This window comes from Nilaparvata lugens, chromosome 8, assembly GCF_014356525.2.
Source record: "Nilaparvata lugens isolate BPH chromosome 8, ASM1435652v1, whole genome shotgun sequence".
In the NCBI taxonomy this organism is placed as follows: Eukaryota; Metazoa; Arthropoda; class Insecta; order Hemiptera; family Delphacidae; genus Nilaparvata; species Nilaparvata lugens.
In genome coordinates, this window is record NC_052511.1 from 25,369,137 (window position 1) to 25,394,726 (window position 25,590).

A 25,590-nucleotide genomic window follows, 5' to 3' on the forward strand; every position below is an offset into this window, starting at 1 on the left:
TTTGTACAGAAACTAGAAGTTGAAGATACAGAGTGGGTGAAAAGTCCGAGAACGGCTTAATATTTCATACACAAGGGTAATTTGAAGGTGGGTGTGATTTAGGATCCTACTCAAATTTGAAATACTACTTTACTATGACTTTAAAAATCTGATTCGCCATCTTGGATACAATTTTTTTTTAAATACGAAGGTGGTCATGCGGCTCCTCTGTTTCTGTCATAGATTCTATTCTGTTCCACAGTTTTCTGTCTCTTGCAGTCGTTAACTATATATCTATAGTAAAGTAAAGAACTGGCTTATTCACGTAAGGGATAGGAAAATTATGTTTGACGCACGTAAGGGATAGGAAAATTATGTTTGACGCATGATCGCGTCTGAACTACTGGACTGATTAACTTGAAATTTTACAGATTCTTAATTAACCGATGATGGTTAAAATAGGGCATAGACCCAATTTCAATTCTTCAAAATTTCATTACGTCAAGTTTTCAGTTTGTCAAGTTTTAATAGACAATTGAGGAGCACGGGTTACCTGATAGTTCCAAATGAGTGCTGTATATAATCTGTATATAAGAAAGATGTGATGAATATTGCAGCATTTAGCCTCGATATGGCCGATCAAGTCTTGTTTTGAGGTTTGATTACTTTTTATAATAGTGGAAGTGGAATTGGCTATTGTTAACCTCAAAATTATAATAATTGAGTCTTCCAATACGGTACGAAAGAATTAGACTATTCAGGATTTCCAGAGGTCTTCTTCTCAAGAAATAAACTTTTTAGAGACAAGGTTATTGAAACTAGATTAGATTTTCAAATGCCCCATCCGGAGTGATATGTGGAGAGACCATATCGAGTCTTCTCCAAAATAAATATTGGTGTTCAAACCTCTCTCTATAGAGTCTTCTGGGATCCCCAGCATGCTTTTTAAAAGCCCATAAATTCCTTATCATTTCCTTATTGTTGATAAACTTCTTGACCTAATTCTCCTTATACCATGTATTCTATGAACTTCAAATTCTTCTATGATCACAAAAACTAGGTATCAAATATAAAATTCCGTAGATGGGATTACAAATAATAAGTCACTCATGACCTAGAGATAACGTATTGCAACTCATAATAAAATTGCTTGTGAAATGGTATGAATTTCTCTCCGGATGGCTTCCTTGTAGCGACATCACAAATAGTTCTCCTGACCAGTTGTCCTGGAGGTTTCTTCTCTCATTATTCGTCAATGATACCATTGAATTCATTGAAAATTGTGTTATGATCTGGAATTGACACACTTAAACTGAAACTTTCAACCAGGGGGGAGTCTAACGCAAACTGTTGTGGTATTGAAACACTTGGTGATGGTTGTGGGGGGGGGGGGGGTGCTGTTCGTTGGCTTTGTGGTGGCGTTCAACAACAATTCTAGGAGAGGGTCCCAAAAGAAGGTCACAAGTGTTTAAAATAATGTCTAGAGCTGGACTCGCACACAACAGTGACAGTGAACAGTGAAAATAAGATTACCACGAGTTTCAATTGGACTATTTTTACTCAGCACGGCCGATAGAGTATGAATAATACCATTTGAACTTATGTGAATTATATTTACACTGTTCACGGTCACTGTTGTTTGCAAATCCAGCTCAACAACGACGAATTTTTCGCCTTATTCATGGAGTTCTAGTACTGGAATTTGTGAGTCATTAGTCTTGAGGGGCTGGGCTCTCCAATATCAGCTATGTATCTTTGTTTGTTGTATGATTATGGCTGCAATTTACTTGCAGAAATAACCTGCACTATTTTAATATTCTTTGTAAAAATCTTTTTAATAATGATTGATCATAAACTTCTATTCTATTTGTTTTTAAATCTATATTATGTTTATGATTTTTGAAGGGACGAATTCAAGCATCCAAAGGTTCAAAGAACCCCACACGTCAACCGAAGCTTATTGTGTCCCCAAGTAGTATGTTAGTTAGGCAAACCAATACCTATGTCCTTCACAAGAACAAGGAGTTTCTCTCTATGCTAACATCCCATTCATCACCTGGTTGCAATCCTTGTCGCAATCCAGTGTGATATGCTTGACAGTCTCTTCAGACAAATCAGTCCTCGTGACCTACGTGAGTTCTACTCCTGGCCTTCTTTGAAGGTCCTTCCGCTGAGGAAGGGGTGGCAAAGTTACCCCTAAGGCACCTGGCCACCCTTGAATCAGCCTCTTGACCCACCTTTGTGCCTGGAGTTTCACCATCTCTGGTCTCTTGGGTTCTTATTTTTGCCCCTCCGAGACTCTGCATGTTTGTTGTATCTATGACACTTCCAACTGCTACCTCTCACTATTTGTTATGTACTACTCAATATGAAACATCCGCACCCCAATAATCACTTTATGTAATACTGTATTATTATTAGATACTCTGGTGTATATCAGGCCAAGCGATTGCGCGGTAGAGCTCAATGGAGTTTCCTATAGCTGTTTCATTTGCCAATATTATTTGCTGTCAGTAGAAGACTTCAGAAGATTAAATACTACTTTTTTATTTTTGTTCAATCAAAAATGAATTCAAACGGAATGAGTTGCGCAATCAAGGTGCAGATAGTCTCTCCAGCTCCAATAATGTAGTATAGAAAAGTCATCCCTTAGTTCCGGAATAGTATATATAGCCATTAGTTACACCGACTTACATTCTATTAGAAAAGACACCCATTAATCAATAGTGCTATGGATGAGGTCTTTAGAGAGATGGCAGAGGCGATGGGTTTCCGGAATCTTCTGGTAAACAACACGGAGGAGACAGGGGGCTTCTAGATCATTCCAGTATGTTCCGGTTTTGGCGCAGGGAACCATCGATCAATGGCAAGCGCGTTCTCGAACCCTCTGGTGGTTTCCATGCACTGCGATTGGTCGGACGTTTCGCCACACTTCCAGACAAATTATAATACAAACAATCAAGTTTACTGGTTCAAAGAAATAATTATTTGAGATGATATGAGTTTATTATATAATAAACAAAATTTCTGATTAGAATAAACAATAATAAGGGCTACTCGCTTTGCTGCAATGAATCAATTTTTGTGGCAATGAAATTGAAAATAAATCTCAACAAAAGAAAACACCTACCTTTTCAAGATGGCTTTCCACTTGGCAATCACTGATATTTCGTGACGTGAAATTAATATTTAAGAATCAAATTAACTGAACTAATAAATAGGGATCAGAACCTGTCTCATTGAATGATACAATTCTTTTTAGACTTCCCGAACTGTGATAGAAAAACTGTATTATAAAACAAAACAAGTCTATCCTCTTCATCAGATCAGCCGGACTTACTGACAGTCCTATCAAACGAGCTCTCCCCCAAAAAGATAATTTTGAGGTTTAAATAAACTAACAGTCAATGCCAAAAATGACAGCCACCTCGAGTACATAATAATATTTTTCTATCTATCGCACGAGCGCACTTTTGTTATTAAAATAGAGAAAAGCTACAGTCAATATCACGTAACAAACAAATAAACAATCTTTCTGTCAATGACAGATGACTGTTGAAGGACATCAATGATCCTAAAATTCAATCTCAATTTTTGATAAGAAGCATATCTATTGAAAATACTGTGAAAGAATATTCTGCACTCTTAGATGAAATCAATGAATTATCTATTCAAGTTGAACCTACTAAAGAACCTGAATATCAATCACTTACCGTTATTGATAATTTATCCTGTGCAATAATAAATGCTCGTGATAAATTGAATCAAATTAAAAATGAGAAACCGAAGGAGAAAAGTGAACCCTCACCTTCAACCTCTCATTCTCCCCGTTTGAACATGATATTACCTCCAACTGAAATAAAACCGTTTGATGACTCTGATATTTCAGACTGGCCTAGATTCAAAAATATCTTTTCATCATTGATTGTGGATGATAAATATTATTCCCTTGTTCATAAATCCGATATTTTGCATACTTTGTTGAAAGGCGAAGCAGCCAGAGTAGTGAAATCTTTTCAGATAAGTAGTGATTTTGATTTGGCATGAAAAACTCTATGCAAGGGTTATGAAAGTGATAGGGTGCTAGCTAACTACTACGTAAATGAGATTTTGAAAACTAGTTCAATCCCATTTAAAACTTCGTTACAATCGCTTCAAGATTTTCTTGTTAAAGTAGGTGATAGTATTACCACTCTGAAGTCGTTGAAAGTTCCCGATTTGGCTGATTATATTTTGTACTCATTGGCTATTCGTCAATTAGACAAAATATCACGTGAATCGTTTGAGCTCGAGGTAGCTGATAAGAGCTTTCCTTCTTGTCAACAGTTAATTGACTTCGTGAATAAGAGAGTAAGATCTTATCAATTATCTGCATCTGATGTGCCGTCTGTTAATGAACAAAAATTTATCGAAAAGCCGAAAAATAAGTCTTTTCAGAAAAAGGTTGTCTTATCTACTCAGGCTAATAACAGCGTTCGAAATATAAGCAGTTCAGATACTTGTGAATTGAATGATAGTGCTGAAACAAAATGCTCATTTTGCAACTCAATGAATCATTCGTTATTCAAATGTCCTGCTTTCTTGAAAAGAGATCCAAAAGCTAGGAATGAATTTATTAAATCATTGAGAGTCTGTTTCAATTGTTTCTCCAAATTTCACGCTGTAAACCAATGCAAGTCTAAATCGTTGTGTTATTGTGGTCGTATGCATAATAAATTACTTCATTATCCTCGTAGTAGTGATAATAGCCGTTCGAATTCTCCTGTTCGTTATCAGAAGTCTACTGATAACATCTCTAAAGTTGCTTTGAAATCGAAATCCGTTGATTCGATCACTCAAACTGACAGCACTATGAATGTTGTTGAGAATTCAAATTCTTCTAAGCATTGTGGTATCACTGATAATGTTATTGATAAGTCATCAATTGTTAGTTTAATTCCTAAAACGAGTGTTGTTCTAGGTACTGCTCAAGCAGTTATTAAAAATTCATCTGGTTCGTTTATTGGTGTTCGTTTATGATTGATTCTGGTAGTACTGCTAATTTCATCACAAAAGATCTTGTTATGAAACTTGGTTTATCTGTTCATGATTGTCATCAAAATTTCTCTGGTTTGAATTCCTCGATTGTAGGGAATTCTTCTGGTGTTGTGAAATGTTTGTTGAAACCTAAGGGCTCAAATCACCCTCGTCTAGAAGCTGAGGCTTACGTGATTGATAAAATAGTTGGTTCATTGCCCCCTATTTATCTCAGTTCGAAATGAGTTGAAAAAATTCAACCTTGCTGATCCTGTGTTCTATGAACAACGTTCCGTTGATCTTCTATTGGGATGCCAGTTATTCAACAAAATATTACGTCATCATAGTCAAGTCTCATCTAGTGAAGAGTGTTCGTTTTGCGTGATTCCTACCGTGATTGGTGACATTATTTTGGGTGAATTTCCAAATCATTCCGGTCTTCTTAATCAGTCATTGACTGCATTAATGACGTGTCCCACCTCTGAGAACTCGTTGATTAATTGGTTCATAAGTTTTGGGAAAGTGAAGGAATTCCTAATCATAAATTTCCTAGTCCCGATGATGAGTTTTGTGAGAAACATTTTGTGCTGAAACTCACACGCGTGATACTGAAGGAAGATATGTTGTTCGTCTCCCTTTCAAAGTTGACACTAATCAACTCAAGTTTCATGAATCTCATGATGTTGCTTTAAATCGTTTTCTGTCGTTGGAGCGTCGTATGCTGCGTGATGCTCGTTTGAAATCTGATTGCATATCATTTATGGAAGAGTATCTTCTTTTGGATCATATGGAAGTTGCTAAAAAACCACGTAAATATTTTATTCCTTATTTTTGTGTATTCAATCCGTCATCACCTACAACAAAGGTTCGTGTTGTATTTGATGGATCTGCTAAAAAGAGTCACATTTCGTTGAATGAAGTTCTTCATTCAGTCCAAAATTGTTAATGACATATGTGATGTGTTAACTAGATTCAGACTTCACTCATTCGTATTCACGTGTGATGTTACGAAAATGTATCGTGCTATCCTCATTGATGAAGAAGATCGTTCTTTCCTTCACATATTGTTTCGTGAAGATCTTTCCGATGATATTGTCGTTTATGAGCTCAAAACAATCACATATGGTTTGAAACCGTCTGGTTTTCTTGCTCAACGTGCTCTCATTCAACTGGCGAAAGATGAAGGAGATAAATTTCCATGGCAGCAGCAGCTATTCGTGATGATATATATCACGACGATTTTCTCACAGGTGCTAATTCGTTGGAAGAAATCTGTGAAATAAAATCACAACTTTGTAGTCTTCTAAACTGTGCTCATATCAAGTTGAATAAATGGAGCAGTAATTCTCCTGAGTTCTTGTATTTGATTCGTTCTGAAAACACTCAAGTACCACTTCATATCAGTGATGAGCCTAATTCAAATTTGAAAGTTCTTGGCGTAATGTGGAACCCAACTACTGATTGTTTTCATATTAAAGTCTCCATTCCAGAGTTTCAAAAGAAAAACTCTAAGCGCACTGTTCTGTCCGTTATCGCGCGTCTGTATGACCCTCTCGGTTTTATAGCTCCAGTAATATTCAAAATGAAATGTTTTTTACAAGAGCTGTGGAAGTTGGACATCGATTGGGATACGCCGATTCATGTTGACTACAACGAATGCTGGAACGAGCTGATGAGAGAGCTTCCTGCTCTAAGTTCAATTTCAATTCCTCGATGCGTTTTTTGTCAAATACTTGGGTTTTCCGACGCATCGCAGAAAGGAATCTGTGCTTGTATCTTCTTGAGAGTTGTGTTCTCAGAATCTACTGTGAAATGCTTTCTGTTGAAAGCTAAAACTAAAGTTGCGTCGTTGAAAACTCTATCTATTCCTCGATTAGAGCTTCAAGCTGCGTTGTTGCTTTCGCGATTGTATGTTTCAGTCCTTCCTTCACTGGAAAAAATCAATCTTCAATCTACGTTTCTGTTCAGTGATTCAACTATTGTTTTATCTTGGTTGCATATACCTCCTTACAAGTTGCAAACGTTTGTTGCAAATCGTGTTGTGAGAATATAATATTGACTCTATTGTGAGTGTTGAATAATATTTCTGATTGGAACCACATTGGTACTGATTTCAATATTGCCGATGTTGGTTCAAGAGGCATTTCTCCCCAAAACTTGTGCAATTCGCAAGATTGGTTCAATGCTCCAACGTGGTGTTCTAATTCATTGTCATGTTGGCCGTTGTCATCTATGACTTACCCTGCTACTGAAATTCTGCCTGATGTGAAACAAAATAAAGGTGTTGTTTTGAATATCACTGAAGAGACTGCTGTTATTCAGATAACACGTTTCTCCTCATACATGAAATTGTTACGTTCCTGTGCTTATGTTTTACGTTTCGTGAATAACTGTAAAGCATCAATTAGTGGTGTCTGTTGTAAATCAGGCGCACTTAGTGTTCAAGAGTTGAAATGTGCACAAATTTATTGTGTTAAAATTGTTCAAAAGTGTCATTTCAATCATGAACTCGACCTATTGAAAGAGGGTAAACCTTGTGATAAGAGTTTCCAAAAATTTTCTGTATTCTTGGATTGTGATGGTGTGATTCGTGTTGGTGGCAGATTGGTTAATAGTGCTTTAGGATATGAAGCCAAGCATCCTTGTTTGATACATAAAGATAGTCATTTTACTAAACTCCTCATTGAGTATTATCATATTTCTCATCTTCATGCTGGACCAAGAATAGTGCGTGCTCTTATTCAGCGTTATTTTTGGATTGTTGGAGCACACAGTGTTATCAGAAATGTGATTTTCAATTGTACTCGTTGCCGTTTATTCAATGCAACTCCTGTTGCTCCCATCATGGGTGATCTCCCCAGCTCTCGTGTTGTTCCCAGTGCTCCCTTTCTGAAGGCTGCGGTCGATCTAGCTGGTCCTTCACTGTCAAAGAGAGTATTCGGCAAAGCTCGTACGTACAAGGCATACTTTGCACTGTTTGTCTGTCTGGCAACAAAAGCTTGTCACATTGAGGTGCTTACAAGTCTTTCATCCGAAGAGTTTATTAACACTCTCTATCGTTTTGTTTCTAGGCGTTGTGGTGCCTTTTTTGAAGGCTTCACACATGTAGAGTGAATCTTGTACTGAATCAATGGTGTAGAGGCTATAAATTTTGTAACTGCGTGCGTGGACGCTGAGTGTACACCAGACTGATTGACTCACTACAAGATTCAATACAATTGTCGGAATCTCGGGAGGCCTAAACGCTCGCTCACCCTTGATTCTTCTAATGACAGATTGTATAATGATGAAATTTTTATAAGTAGTGTAGCGATCGCTAAACACTGAATACGGATACCTTAAAATTATTACCTGTGAAGAATGAGCATACAAAATCATACAGGTCGAGCAAAAATCCCGATGTAGATAATTTACGGGACTGCGTCTCTAATAAGTTCTGAAGGATTAAAATACGGTATTTGGACCAAATATCGTTCAGAATATACTTCGAGAACAGAGTCTTGTCGGGTTTTAAGCTCTATTGTAGGAATTTATATGATCTCTGGCTGCATCTGCTGTACAATTGATGTATTCGCTCCTAAGTGGAGGTTGGTAACAGATAAAAGCTGATATATGAGCAGGTAAGGACAAAGAATAAATATCTCGCTCTGACCCCACTCACTACATCCACTTAGACCTGTTCCAATATCCAGCTTAATTCAATTATTTCGATGATCGTATTCGATCGGTTCTTGATGATATAGAACGTATCAGACACAATAATTGACAGGCTCAAGAAATAATCGAACTCAGAAAACGAATTAACAAAACTGGAATATATTATAATAAAATATATGATCATACAGTGCAGATTCAGAATTTGATTTACAGATTGATAATGATTCAGCATTGACAAAAGAGTTAAAAATGTTCTTGTGCTTGCATGATACCATGCCTGATTCGACAGAATTTTACAATTGATAAAGTTTAACAGTTTCGAAAAAATAGTGAAAAAATGAATTATAGAGAAAATATTTTTTAAAATGCTCGGGGTCGTGGTTCTGGCAGCGGAGGATAGCTAATCAAACTACAAATTCTTAGAAATTCTATATGGATAAATTCTAGGCTCTTAAATGCTAAAGCGCTTGTCGGCATGGCCAATAATTTAACGAAGAAAATTTTATATCTTTCTGCACTGAAATATTTTCGAAGCGTAGATTGGGGCCCCTTTAAACTTATAACTCACGTGAAATTCCTTGGTGGTCGTGGTTTTCTTCTTTAGATCAAAAATCGTTTGATCGGCAGCGGGTCCAGGCTTCGGTTTCAGCACGTGGGGAATTTTAATTTAATATTTCCTTCACCAAATTAATTAAGGGATGATTTAACTTTAAACTTCCAAATTTATCGATTGATGAAAATAAATTTACAAATAACAAATAGATTGGCCTAAAATATTGGCTCACAAATAAAACATATAAAATCGAACTAAAATTTTACAAATAGGTCTTGGTAACTATAAAGAGATCTGAACGGTGAGGATTTCAAAAGGGAAGTGCTGTCTTTTTCTCTAAGCTTCTTGGCTAGACCTTTCTTCTGAGAATCTCGATGTAATAATTTGCATGGAAATTTGCCATTGGTAGAACGATTGTGACGTAGACATGACGTCAGTGGCAAGCAAGAGAATATAATTCCTTTAATTACAATAATAATTCAATTTATGTAATTCTTAAAACTGCTTAATCTTCTAGACATAGTTCCTCTCATACAATGTACATGTGCTAGCGTATATGATAAGGCAGGTTTGTTGTCTGATAGTAGATTAACATGTGTTGCTTTCAAACGATCACCTTCTTGGTGCTATTTTTATGCACTATGATTGGCTTAGGCTTGCCAAAGAGATTTAATTACCATGTGGTTCAGTTGAAGTAATAATTAATAAATTAATATTCTTATACAATTTTTATTATGTTTGAGACTGTTATAATTAATTTCTGCAGTTTTTACCAATAATATAATTTCATGCTATGACCTAGTTAGTTACAATAAGACTTGACATATAATATAATTTCTTAAGTAATAAATAATTTCAACGATAATACATACATTTTATTTTTTTTATTCGAAATTCTTGGTCCTTTATTGATAGTTTTATAATTTTTAGGAATGATATTATACCTTGCATGAAAACCGGCATGACATTTGACAATACTTTGAATCAGTCAGCTGCGTTCAAACTGTTTTAAAAACATCTGATCGATAGTAAACAAAGTGTAACCTCAAAATCAATGAGCAATTCATAAATAATTCGTGCTTTATTTGCAGAATAATTATAATTTTATTGAATAATTTTCTAGAAAATATTCGGTACAGAACGGTACTCTTATCTAATATACAGTTACTGATAAGTAGGCTTTATTGCTCGGTCGCTAACCATTCCTTTAGCAAATTCTTTCATTTTAAAAGGTAATCACAATTTTCTCTCTTCTCATGAGATCTATTTGAAAAATTCATCACAGCGTGGATTGCCTAAAGAAATATTCTGTGATCAAGGGACGAATTTCAAAGGTGCTGCGCGACAATTGAAGGAAATTGTTGAATTTCTCAGATCATCAGGAAATCAATCCAACGTCTGTGATGCGATGTCATCTAAAAGCATCCAATTTCGTTTTAATATTCCACATGCTCCTTTCATGAATGGAATCTGTGAGTCTAATATTAAAAATGTGAAATTCCATTTGTTTCGTGAAGTGGGAAATTCGGTCCTAACTATTGTTGAGCTTTCCACTCTGTTGGTGAAAATTGAGGCGATACTCAATTCGAGACTGTTGTATGCGCTCTCTTCATCTCCTGATGACTACGAGGCGCTGACTCCCGGACATTTCCTTGTTCATCGCCCTCTGTTGGCGGTTCCTGAAATTGACGTGAGTGATGTCAACGAGTACAGACTGTCTTTGTTGGTTAATCGCTTCACTCAGAGATTGTGGAAGAGGTGTGAGAGTGAATACCTCCACACTCTTCAAAAAAAAAAATGTCTAGAACGCACACAACAGTGACAGTGAACAGTGAAAATAAGATTACCACGAGTTTCAATTGGACTATTTTTACTCAGCACGGCCGATAGAGTATGAATAATACCATTTGAACTTATGTGAATTATATTTACACTGTTCACGGTCACTGTTGTTTGCAAATCCAGCTCAACAACGACGAATTTTCGCCTTATTCATGGAGTTTTAGTACTGGAATTTGTGAGTCATTAGTCTTGAGGGGCTGGGCTCTCCAATATCAGCTATGTATCTTTGTTTGTTGTATGATTATGGCTGCAATTTACTTGCAGAAATAACCTGCACTATTTAATATTCTTTGTAAAAATCTTTTCAATAATGATTGATCATAAACTTCTATTCTATTTGTTTTTAAATCTATATTATGTTTATGATTTTGAAGGGACGAATTCAAGCATCCAAAGGTTCAAAGAACCCCACACGTCAACCGAAGCTTATTGTGTCCCCAAGTAGTATGTTAGTTAGGCAAACCAATACCTATGTCCTTCACAAGAACAAGGAGTTTCTCTCTCCTGGTTGCAATCCTTGTCGCAATCCAGTGTGATATGCTTGACAGTCTCTTCAGACAAATCAGTCCTCGTGACCTACGTGAGTTCTACTCCTGGCCTTCTTTGAAGGTCCTTCCGCTGAGGAAGGGGTGGCAAAGTTACCCCTAAGGCACCTGGCCACCCTTGAATCAGCCTCTTGACCCACCTTTGTGCCTGGAGTTTCACCCATCTCTGGTCTCTTGGGTTCTTATTTTTGCCCCTCCGAGACTCTGCATGTTTGTTGTATCTATGACACTTCCAACTGCTACCTCTCACTATTTGTTATGTACTACTCAATATGAAACATCCGCACCCCAATAATCACTTTATGTAATACTGTATTATTATTAGATACTCTGGTGTATATCAGGCCAAGCGATTGCGCGGTAGAGCTCAATGGAGTTTCCTATAGCTGTTTCATTTGCCAATATTATTTGCTGTCAGTAGAAGACTTCAGAAGATTAAATACTACTTTTTTATTTTTGTTCAATCAAAAATGAATTTAAACGGAATGAGTTGCGCAATCAAGGTGCAGATAGTCTCTCCAGCTCCAATAATGTAGTATAGAAAAGTCATCCCTTAGTTCCGGAATAGTATAAAAATAGCCATTAGTTACACCGACTTACATTCTATTACAAAAGACACCCATTAATCAATAGTGCTATGGATGAGGTCTTTAGAGAGATGGCAGAGGCGATGGGTTTCCGGAATCTTCTGGTAAACAACACGGAGGAGACAGGGGGCTTCTAGATCATTCCAGTATGTTCCGGTTTTGGCGCAGGGAACCATCGACCAATGGCAAGCGCGTTCTCGAACCCTCTGGTGGTTTCCATGCACTGCGATTGGTCGGACGTTTCGTCACACTTCCAGACAAATTATAATACAAACAATCAAGTTTACTGGTTCAAAGAAATAATTATTTGAGATGATATGAGTTTATTATATAATAAACAAAATTCTGATTAGAATAAACAATAATAAGGGCTACTCGCTTTGCTGCAATGAATCAATTTTTGTGGCAATGAAATGAAAATAAATCTCAACAAAAGAAAACACCTACCTTTTCAAGATGGCTTCCCACTTGGCAATCACTGATATTTCGTGACGTGAAATTAATATTTAAGAATCAAATTAACTGAACTAATGAATAGGGTTCAGAACCTGTCTCATTTAATAATACAATTCTTTTTAGACTTCCCGAACTGTGATAGAAAAACTGTAGGCTATTATAAAACAAAACAAGTCTATATCCTCTTCATCAGATCAGCCGGACTTACTGACAGTCCTATCAAACGAGCTCTCCCCCAAAAAGATAATTTTGAGGTATAAATAAACTAACAGTCAATGCCAAAAATGACAGCCACCTCGAGTACATAATAATATTTTTCTATCTATCGCACGAGCGCACTTTTGTTATTAAAATAGAGAAAAGCTACAGTCAATATCACGTAACAAACAAATAAACAATCTTTCTGTCAATGACAGATGACTGTTCAATGAATTTGAATTTCTAACTCTAAAATCCTGATCAATATGAGATAAATATAGAAATATAGAATTGGACATTTCTTGTGTATTGGAATATGGGCTTTAGTACACTCAACAATAAATTTTCCACTTTTCGACCGAATTTGACTTATGATGCATGATTTTGGACTGCCTTGACGAGCCGAGAAGAATGAAGTGTAACACGATGAAATCTGAGCATTGTGTCAGAAGTTATAAGTGTTTGAAATTTTGATCCTTGAGGTGTCCTTAAGTGCGCCTCTCCACTAGGAAATACTGAAATGAAGTGCATCTAACGGGTGATTCTCATAGAAAACATAATCTGTATGAGATAGAGCGCTCTATCTGATCTCAGATTGTAGAGCACAAAAATACACCCAGAGGGATTTTGAATTATACATCTAGATGGTAACAATCCGAAGATTTCTTCAAATTTCACTCATTTTTGAAAAATCATAACTTAGTACTTATTGGAGATAGAGAGATTCGAATGATTTCATTGTATTTGAAATTTCATACTCTACAAAAAAGGAGAAAGCAAATTTTTCTGTCCGATCACGAGATTTGGCAGAAATAGCTGAAAACTGGAAAATGAGCCGAAAATACGAGGTTTTTGGGTCACCCAGTATCTAGCAGAAGGAAATTTTGCATGAAGTAATTGGTTCTGGACTTCTCTTATGTACCCAAATAATAATATTAATAAAAATCTGGTGTGGCGCACTCACACAACTTTCCTTAACGTTATAAGAATTGATCACCTGAGGCTAGTGTTCCCGCGCATCTCAAGTCTACTATTCAAAGATCTAAGGTGCAGCTGGTGACAAGACTATAACGCTGGAGATACATGAAGTCTTCTATCTCTTCTTAGTGAATGATTTAATAGAATCAACAGTTGCCAACAGTTTACAATTGAAATAATAACATTTTCTCGAATTTCGAGCTTATTTTCAATTTTAGGTGAAAATGTTACTGAACATTAATTGTAGAGATTTTCATACTCAAACATTCAAACATTTAAACATTGAAACATTTAAACATTGAAACATTTAAACATTGAAACATTTAAACATTGAAACATTTAAACATTGAACATTTAAACATTCAAACATTTAAACATTTAAACATTGAACATTTAAACATTTAACATTAAACATTTAAACATTGAAACATTTAAACATTGAACATTTAAACATTTAACATTTAAACATTTAACATTTAACATTTAAACATTAAACATTTAAACATTTGAACATTTAAACATTTAAACTTTAAACATTTAAACATTAAACATTTAAACATTTGAACATTTAAACATTCAAACATTCAAACATTCAAACATTCAAACATTCAAACATTTAAACATTGAAACATTTAAACATTTAAACTTTAAACATTTAAACATTGAACATTTAAACATTAAACATTCAAACATTCAAACATTCAAACATTTAAACATTGAAACATTTAAACATTTGAACATTTAAACATTTGAACATTTAAACATTTAAACATTGAAACATTTAAACATTTAACATTTAACATTTAAACATTTGAACATTTAAACATTTAACATTTAAACATTTAACATTTAAACATTTAACATTTAAACATTTAAATTTAAACATTTAAACATTCAAACATTCAAACATTTAAACATTCAAACATTCAAACATTTAAACATTTGAACATTCAAACATTAAAACATTTGAACATTTAAACATTTGAACATTTAAACATTAAACATTTAACATTTAAACATTTGAACATTTAAACATTTGAACATTTAAACATTTGAACATTTAAACATTTGAACATTTAAACATTCAAACATTCAAACATTTAAACATTGAACATTTAAACATTTGAACATTTAAACATTTAAACATTGAAACATTTAAACATTGAAACATTTAAACATTTAAACATTTAACATTTAAACATTTAACATTTAAACATTTAACATTTAAACATTTAAACATTTGAACATTTAAACATTTGAACATTCAAACATTTGAACATTTAAACATTTGAACATTCAAACATTTGAACATTTAAACATTAAACATTCAAACATTCAAACATTCAAACATTTAAACATTTGAACATTTAAACATTTAACATTTAAACATTTGAACATTTAAACATTCAAACATTCAAACATTCAAACATTCAAACATTCAAACATTCAAACATTCAAACATTCAAACATTCAAACATTCAAACATTCAAACATTCAAACATTTAAACATTAAACATTTAAACATTTAATCATTTGAATATTAAAACATTGGAACATTTAAACATTCACACATTTGAACATTCAAACATTTAAACAATCAAACATTCAAGCATTTAAACATTTGAACATTTAAACATTCAAACATTCAAACATTTAAACATTAAACATTTAAACATTGAAACATTTAAACATTGAAACATTTAAACATTCAAACATTCAAACATTTAAACATTAAACATTTAAACATTTAAACATTTAAACATTTAAACATTTAAACATTTAAACATTTAAACATTTAAACATTTAAACATTTAAACATTGAAACATTTAAACATTAAACATTTAAACATTAAACATTCAAACATTTAAACATTTAAACATTGAAACATTTAAACATTTAAACATTTAAACATTAAACATTAAACATTTAAACATTAAACATTTAAACATTTGAACATTTAAACATTGAAACATTTAAACATTAAACATTTAAACATTTGAACATTTAAACATTTGAACATTTAAACATTAAACATTTAAACATTTAAACATTTAAACATTTAAACATTTAAACATTAAACATTTAAACATTTAAACATTTAACATTTAAACATTTAAACATTTAAACATTAAACATTTAAACATTTAAACATTTAAATTTAAACATTTAAACATTAAACATTCAAACATTTAAACATTTAAACATTTAAACATTTGAACATTTAAACATTAAACATTTAAACATTTAAACATTCAAACATTTAAACATTTAAACATTTAAACATTTAAACATTTAAACATTTAAACATTTAAACATTTAACATTTAAACATTAAACATTTAAACATTGAACATTTAAACATTTAACATTTAAACATTTAAACATTTAAACATTTAAACATTTAACATTTAACATTTAAACATTTAAACATTTAAACATTTAAACATTTAAACATTTAAACATTTAAACATTAAACATTTAAACATTAAACATTTAAACATTTAAACATTTAAACATTGTCACGTTATTCTTTATATTTAAATAACGATTAGCCTCCTGCTTGGCATCAGTCGGTAAAGCATGAGATTTGATATAATTAGGTCGTGGTTTTCTAATAGTATTCAGTCTTAAAAAATCTTGATAGGCCTAGATATGGGCTTCTCCTATAACTCTTGTAATTCAATAAATAATAAATATATATAAATATGATACTTATACTATAGTGTTGAGGAATAAAAATAAATTGCACACCATGAACGTTTCATACATATATTACACAAATAATGCAAAAAATAAATCGAGGCAAAAAATATATAAAGAGCGATAAAAAATATAATATAAAAATAGAACAATAATTGAAATCAATAAAATATCACAGGCTAAACTTTATATTCTAGATTTATGGCACGAATCATTACCATGTGCCTTTATCTTAAAATCATATGCATTCTTTTGCATGTAGCTGCGATATGCGCTTGCTAATACTTGTCGACTTGGACAATTCAATTAAAAATATGTGCTTTAAGATCAGCTTGATAAATTAGCCACTAATAATCCAAATATATATATATTAAAATCTCTAGTACTTAGTAGATTTCTTTGTATCGAATATATATTTTTATCTCAGGGTGCAAGATTCGGCACCTGACGGAATAGGTAGAGCCATTCATCTAGTGAATTAGAGCTATAATAAATTATCGCAAATTGTATTGCAAAAAATTAAATATCATATGCATATGTTTTAATAGCCTAGATTTTGTACTTCTTTGATTTAATAGAAATTTCTGAAATATTGATCTATATTTTTCTTTCAATAAATACCTTTAATACTAATTTTACTTGCGCAAGTATTACTCTTATTAATTTCTTAATTTATAATAAAAACCCTTTCGGCGAGCTAGCTTTGATCATCAGATTAATTCGAAGCACTAGGGCGCCCATCACTAATTCAAATTTATCACTCACGTGTCGAAAATCTTCTTGTAAGCCGCCGATGTCGATCCAACTCCATGTGGTCCGGGAATATGGTAGCCGGAATCGTCTCCTCCAAGGGGTTATAAATTTAATTAAAAATGAAAATGACTTCTGCTTCACAATAGCATCACGAAGTCTTTTAAGAAATTTAATAATTTACTTTAACTTTAACTTTTACAAAATCATTAGTAAGGTACTACGCTCTAAAATATTTGGGGTCCTCTTATGGTGGCATTTGGCTGGCGAGTGCTGGTTCTCCTTTCTCAAGTTTTACAGATCCTATTTCCGACTTTCAAATTAGCATAAAATTTAAATATCTTAGTCCTCCGCCATTTAGGTTCAAATAGATCTTACAAAAAATACCAAAATATTGCTTAGATTGTATGATTAATAATTTCTTTGCTTTCGAGCCATATCGATAACATAGACTATACAACAATTCAACATAGATTCCGAACATTTATAGAAATATATATAAATATTTTTGAATTGGCCTACAATTGCCGCCTATTAACTGCCGTTTTACTATTGGTGCATGCAAATTTTATTCGGTATTCATGCGCCTGGTACCTCTTATTTCCTGAATACATTAAATTATTTTTATTTGGTTTTTTATTTATGCTCTTTACATGCTAGCTAATATTCTATACATTAATATTAATTCCATGCTACCTAATAATTAGCCACGTGATCAGGTGTTTTTTCACATTGCACACCATCTGATTGCAATAAAGCTCTGCCAAGGGGTTTTGGTCAGATTCTACGTTTCTCGGTTTGATCGATCTCTAGGTCACCGATCCGTGAATACATGTACATAACCTCAATCTTCAAATATTTTATATAATAATCTATTTATGAGCAATAAAATTCCTTCAAATCCTTTTTAGGTTTTTGTACCATTTAGCCAGAACAAGCTGATGCTATCTAATCTTAGTTATTATCTATTTGGCGATATTAGCCAGTTACTTTATTTTCAGACCTATTACTGTTTCTGTTAGGGCTTTTTATCTACCCAGATTTAATACTTTACACGCGCCCCTGGGTTTGAATTCAAAATATTTGAGAATCACAATGTTTTTAATGAAAACCCACCCTTCAATACATCGATATACACTATACTTTATTTATAAATTATACTCTCATACTTCTATCACAGTTCGCAGACATATTTGCTGCATCTCCTTTATACCTTTATCAAATACAATAACAAATTCTCCTCCTCAACACACATAAAATATCATAAATATAAACTTCTAAACGCACTCCTCCTGACAACACTTAAAACATAGTAATTTTTAAATTCGCCGCTTGCAGGGCCGCCAACCTAACTACACACATTTCATAATTCTCATAAATGATTCCTTTTAGACAATAATTTCGATTCACAAAACTTCTGGGCTTATATCTTATAGTATTTCTTAGGTCTTAATATAAATAATTTTCTATACATCAGGTACAATACTTTTCTTTTGCTAATGGCTCTTTGGTTTTTTGGTAGCTTGTATTCACTTTAAGTCTTTTCAGGTAACAAACGTGGCATAATTAAAAGTAATAAATATAAAACATATAAATAAATATACCGACATTAATAAATATGATAAATAACAATAATAAATAACAATGATAAATAACAATTTTGGGGTAACCATACTTTTTTATAATCATATGTTTGCAGGCATTACATATTTGATTCAGGTGGCCTTGCCCAGCTGGTCACTGATTCTACAGAATTTGCTGTCGAATTTCATAATTAACCTAACTGCTGCATTTTTTCTCTTTAAAGGTAATTTACAAATTTTAAATATACTATCCCCGCTTGTGTCCTTTTTTAGTGGATGTAGCTAATTTAATTACACATTTAAAAATTATTCTTTTTCTTATTGCAGGCTTCTAACGGCTGGAAGGAATTAAAACATTGGATTGTTGCCACGCGGTCCTATGCCAAGATTAAATTTATTAAGGAAGGTTAGTAATCGGTTTGATAATAATGTTTTCCTTGATTTCTTATCATATTTATTTCAAATTCTGTGATATGGCTTAATATTGGCTACATTTTCCCACCAAACAATGTGCGTGTTCTCACTCTCTTGTAACTGAACTGTGTTATGCTGCGATATGGCTACTATAGTGAATGGCCCTGAATAAATTAAAAAGAATTTGCGAGTTACTTTCTCCAAAGCATTTGATAACCTGTGGCTCTTTACTAAGACTTCATCTCCAACGTTATATGAAAATATTTTATATGCTCGGTCGTGGAATCTCTTTCTGCTATTTGCCTTCTGCTCTAGTTTTAACCTTACGAGATGATGGATATTAGGGTTTGTTAACTTATTCACTTCTGAGCTTGGAAAATCAATTAATTTTTCGATAAATGTATTATTCCTTTTACCGAATATGATTTCGTAAGGCGTACGACCGGTGCTTTCATTTAGGCTATTATTATAGCATTCTTCTAAAAATGGTATATACCTAACCCATTGTTGGTGTTTTTCATTACAGTACGTCCGCATAAAACGAGAGATCTCTGCCATACGTCGCTCTACCGGATTAGCGCTGGGGCTGTAAAGAGATGTCCTCGACCATTTAATATTAGCCAGGTGAAGTATTTCTTTCCACTGCTTGCTACAAAAATAGGTTGCGTTGTCTGATAGTACTCGTTTGGGCTTTCCTACTTCACTTGTCCATCTTTCCGTTATGCATCGGGCCAAAACTTCTCCGGTCAATTTACCTATGGGAAATAGCATGGTATATTTTGAAAAAACACATGTAAGCACGAATATGTATTTTTTTCCGTATTGTGCCATGGGCAAGGGACCATATATATCCGCTGATATCAATTCCAATGGTGCGCTGGGGAGAATGGGATTCATTTCACCCCTGATATGGTATCGCGGGTATTTGGCTTTCTGGCATATATCGCAAGCTTTCACTATTTTGGCCACTTTTTTATGCATGCTTTTAAAATAACAGCTTTCTTTTAGTAGGTGGAGGGTCTTCGTAGTTCCAAAATGTCCAATGCGTTCGTGAGCTTCTTTTATCAAATCTGTTTCCATATTAGCGGGGATGATTAGGCGCCAGTCGTAAGTATTTTTAGCCGGTCGGTGAAACATAAATCCTTTGTAGCGGGTATACTGTCGCAGGTAGTCGGGCGGTTCGGCAGCTCCTTCTTCCATCAGTTCACGGATCCGGGACAGTCTTGGGTCTTCATATTGGGCGATACGGATTCTTTCAGGTGTTAACATGGCAGTATGAATTCGTGGTTGGATGTTGGGAGGATATGGTATGCTTTCTCCACTCTTTACGGCGAAACATCTCAGGTTGGTATCTTGACAATATGTAGCGTCTATTTCTCTGGATAGAAAGTCGGCGGTCTGATTTTTCTTTCCTGGCAGATGGGTCAATTCGATATCGTATTCTTGAAGCGCAAGAAACCATCTAGATAAGCGGTTGTGATTCAATTTGGCTGTTTTGAAAAATGTTAAAGCTTTGTGGTCGGTATTGATAAATATCTTATTGCCGAGTAACAATGTCCGGTACTTAATACATACTTCCACAATACTCAACAACTCTTTTTCGGTCACAGAATAACGACGCTGGGCTGGATTGAGTGTCTTACTGAAAAATGCCAACACTCCTTTCTCTCCTTGCTCATCTTCTTGGAAAATCTCTGCGCCTATCGCGTAATCTGATGCATCGACATTCAAGAAAAAAGGTTTCTTTAGGTTAGGGTGTTTCAACACGACGGAATTTAGGAAAGCTTCTTTTAGTTGCTGGAATATGATCTCTTCTTTGTTAGTCCAAATCCAAGGCTTGGTACTAGACAGTATATGACTGAGTTGAGCAGTGTAGTGTGACATTTGTTTATTAAAACGGCGGTAGAATTGTAAAAATCCAATAAACTTTTGTAATTGTTTACGGTTGGTTGGTGATGGAAATTGTCTGATGGCTAATAATTTGTCCGGGTCCTGTGATATGCCAGTAGGTGTGATTATGTGTCCTAGATATTTCACCTCTCTCGCAAAAAATTCGCACTTAGATAGTTTGAGTTTCAATCCGCAATTTATCAATCTATCAAATACTATATCTAAATGCTGGCAATGTTCACGTATATTCTGTGAGGCTATTAATCCATCGTCCACGTATAATGTACAGTAGTCTCTGATATCGTCTCCTAGCGCCTGTCTCAAACATCGTATGAATATAGCCATAGCATTTCTTAATCCAAACGCTAAACGAGTGAACCTATAATTGCGTCCATTAAACAGGAAGGATAAATAATCGCGCGATTCCGGTGCTACTTGGACTTGCCAATATCCTGCGCTCAGATCTACCGTTGAATATATGGTCTTGCCATGGAAAGTTTGCATAACTTGTTCAATTTGGTCTGGTCCTTCTCGGTCATCATCCAATATGCGGTTCAAGGCGCGAGCATCCAGACAGAGTCTCACTGTTCCATCCTTTTTGGCTACACACACAATCGGCAAACTATAGGGTGCTGTGGATTCTTCTATAATTCCTAGTTGTTCCATGCGAGATATTTCTGCTATGGCGGCGGATCGATAGGTGAAAGGTATGGGGTATGATTTGCGGTAATACGTGTCGTGTGGTTTAACGTTGAGTGAACATTTGAAGTGAGTAGCTAGGCCAGGTTGTTCGGAAAAAACGTCTGCATTTTTGCGGAATACTTGAATTATTTCTTGTCTAGTGTCAGGGTGCCAATCGGTACGTTGATGAATTCTGTTTATCAGTATCTCTAACAATTCTTCGGTACTAGAGTCGGCTCTTGACGGTGCTCGGTCCTTCGTTGTTAGGCTTAGTACCTCCATACACTCCATAGCATTTTCCATTCCGTGGATACCCCACTCCCTCGGCACGCCTTCCATGTAGTGAGCGAAATGTACCTCAGCGATTCCTTCAGTGCGTTTCTTCAGATCAAGGGGTACTATAACTTCGTATGCTTCGGTTTCGGTAAATGCATGAAATTTCGAGGTTTGGAAATTTAAACAGGCCTGGAAGTGTTGTAGAAAATCTGTACCTATTATTATGTGCGGACCGGAAACAGGTAATACAAGAAATGTATATGCGAATCGTTGTTGTTGAAGATTTATTTCCAGTAAACATTGAGTAGTTATATGTATTCGCCGTCCTGGACTGATACCTGATACATATACGTTGGTTAACGGTAGAGTAGCTAATTTTGTTTTTTCTTTCAGACGTTGAAATAAGTCTGTTTGTATGAGGCTACATTGTGAACCACTATCTACTAATGCTTGAACCTTCATTCCGTATATTTCTATATCGATATACGCTTGCATTTGGATATCCGGTAGCCTGCTTTCTTTTTCCGTTTCTTCTAACAAAGTCTCCGGTAAATCATTTCTGAATGTGGTGTATGATGTTGAAATATCCTGCTTTTCTTGGTTTGTTTCACTTGAGCTTGTGCTTGCTGTATCGGGGGTATCATATAGTCATGGTTTATTAGCTGTAGTTTTCTGTATATCTGGTGGCGGGTCGTTGGGTGTTGGGTTCCGGGTTTTTTGTTGATTCATTCCTATTGCATGTGCTAATGTATAATTTGTACTTACTTGTTGAGGTGGCGGTTTATAATTTCTGTTGTAATTGTTTTGTGTGTGATTATTATGTGAGTTTAATCGATCACGGCCATCATAGTGATTCCTACGATTGCTCTGCTGGGCATAGTGGTTGGTTGTGCGATTTTGAAATTTTTCATTATTCCAGTTACCATTTTGCCTGTGCTCATAGCGGCGTTCAAATTGAGGAGCAGATCGGTAGCGATCATATGATACCGGTTCATAATTTTGGCTGTTATACTGATTAAATTTTGAGTTATGTTGATTTGGTGCGTATCTCTGGTCTGAACGGTGGTTTGATATTGCCATTGCAGACTGTATGCCATATAAATGATTTATCAGCTGCTTACAATCAGTAATGGGTTGTGTGGCGAGTGCCATTCTAACTTGATACGGTAGCTTCTTTAAAATAATACTTGCTAATGCCGATTCATTAATGGGCTCGCTCAATTGAGAATTTTTAAACTGTAGGGCAGTGACGAAAGTGGTACATGCACCGTCTAAGTTAGGGTTGAAATCGCATGATATAATGTCCGCTAGCACGTCCAACTGTTTACTTCTGCTCCAATACTGTTCCAGGAAGACAGCGACAAACTCATCCAATGATGTAAATTCATGGGCTCTACTCCGAAAGAACATCAGGGGTTCGCCAATCAATAAATTAGTCAAACGAAGACGCCAAAAATTCCAAGAGGTAGGTGCAAGAGTTTGTACTAATTTTATCTGATCAATGAATGGTTGAGGTTGCAAATGGCGATCAGTATTATCAAATTTTCCCAGTCCTTGTAATATACTATGTACGTTGAGGTTGTCTGTTTGAATCCCTTGAGGTCGTTGTTGAATATGATTTTCTAATGCTATTATTTTTTCCTGTGTTATCTGCCATTGACTATTATGTGTAATTTTATTTGCGTTTATTTCTTGATTTAATTGAGTCAGAGTGGATTTTTGAATTAGTAGAGTTCCGTTTAAAGCTTTACAGGTTTCTGTATTTTGATTTATGCTACCTTGCAGTTGGTTCATTTTTGTGGACATATTAATCTGTTTATTTTGTATTTCTTTAATACTGTTAATATTTTTGTCAACTGTAGTTGTTAAGGTTTGATTGGCAACGGTAATTTGTTTGTGGATTTCTTGGTGGCAATCGGCCTTAATGTTATTTGTTATATCCTGAATGGGTGTAGTGATTTGTGTGGTTAGGTTATCTATCCTTTCATTGAGTTCACATGTAACCGTATCCAACCTTTCCGATAATCCTGCCGTAACTTTATCCTGACTTTCTTTTTGTAGGGTTATCATTGCTTTTAATTCTTCCCTATGATTCTCTACTTTAGTTTCAATATTATCCAACCGTTGTTCTACTGATTTTATAGCGCCTGCGGTCTCTTTCATGCCCTGTTCCACTGTTTGTTTATTTTCCTCTTTTACTGTAGCAATCTCTTTTTTAATCTCCTGCATCATATTATCCATTGTTTTTTGTAACATAATATTGAAAGTACTGCTAGTTTGTTCCATTATTACCTTTTGAAGCGGATCTAACTCTGTGATTGAAAATATACTTTGTTTGCTCAGGTGTGACTCGGCCTCCGGCGATGCGGGTTCTGCAGGCTGCTCCTCGCCCCCTTCAAAGTTGATCTCTACTATCCGTTGATTCAATGGTGTGTCAGCGGCGTCGATTCGAGTGGATGATAGAGGTTGCAGACCTGGTGGATCGAAGACTATCGACCCGACGCTTCCTGGTTCCCTTTCTCGTGGCGTATTGGCATCTACCGTGGTGGGGTTTGATGTGCTTGGAGTCGACAAAGTGGGATCTGTGCAACCGCCGTACATATATGAAACTTCAGAGTTTGCGGGAGTGTGATTCATTATGTCAAATATGATAAATGCTAATTAAACAGTGATAAAAATGATAAGCGAAAATGCTTAAAAAAGAGACACAAACCGGGACTTACAGTGAAACAGTGATGTGTAAAGTGTTTGGATACTCATACAACAAGGTATTTATACTTAAGTTTTTTATAATGCTCTAGCGCCCCCAATGTTTTGTTTTAATTTATTCTTGGCTAGTTTACAGGCTGTGACTTATTTTCCAACCGGCTTAAACACATAATATATTTTTGACTAGAAAGTAATAGCAGTTTAGGCTTATAAAATATAATCTCTCTCTATAAACATGTATTTTTTTTTTTTTTTTTTTTTTTTACAGTACTAATAATATAAAATTTTCTTTAAAACATATAATTTCTCTTTATTTAAAGCTATTGATTCCCCAAAAAGTAATACAAATTTCACTTCGCCAGTTTTCCTCAAAACTCGTATAAGTTATCTATAATTTTCAATATGGTTATTGACTTAATTTCAAATAATTATTCAATGAGCTTGGCTCTCATCATCAGTCCCACGTTGGTACGGCATGTCTTTATGTCACGTTATTCTTTATATTTAAATAACGATTAGCCTCCTGCTTGGCATCAGTCGGTAAAGCATGAGATTTGATATAATTATATAATTAGGTCGTGGTTTTCTAATAGTATTCAGTCTTAAAAAATCTTGATAGGCCTAGGTATGGCTTCTCCTATAACTCTTGTAATTCAATAAATAATAAATATATATAAATATGATACTTATACTATAGTGTTGAGGAATAAAAAATAAATTGCACACCATGAACGTTTCATACATATATTAAACAAATAATGCAAAAAATAGATCGA

At 34.4% G+C, this 25,590-nt stretch overlaps 1 protein-coding gene across 4 annotated transcripts in view; it reads left to right on the forward strand.

The window, feature by feature from the left end:
- The window catches only part of LOC120352670, a 290,323-nt gene that overhangs the window by 253,075 nt on the left and 11,658 nt on the right, over positions 1 to 25,590 (forward strand). The gene's annotated exons all lie outside the window — the stretch shown is intronic.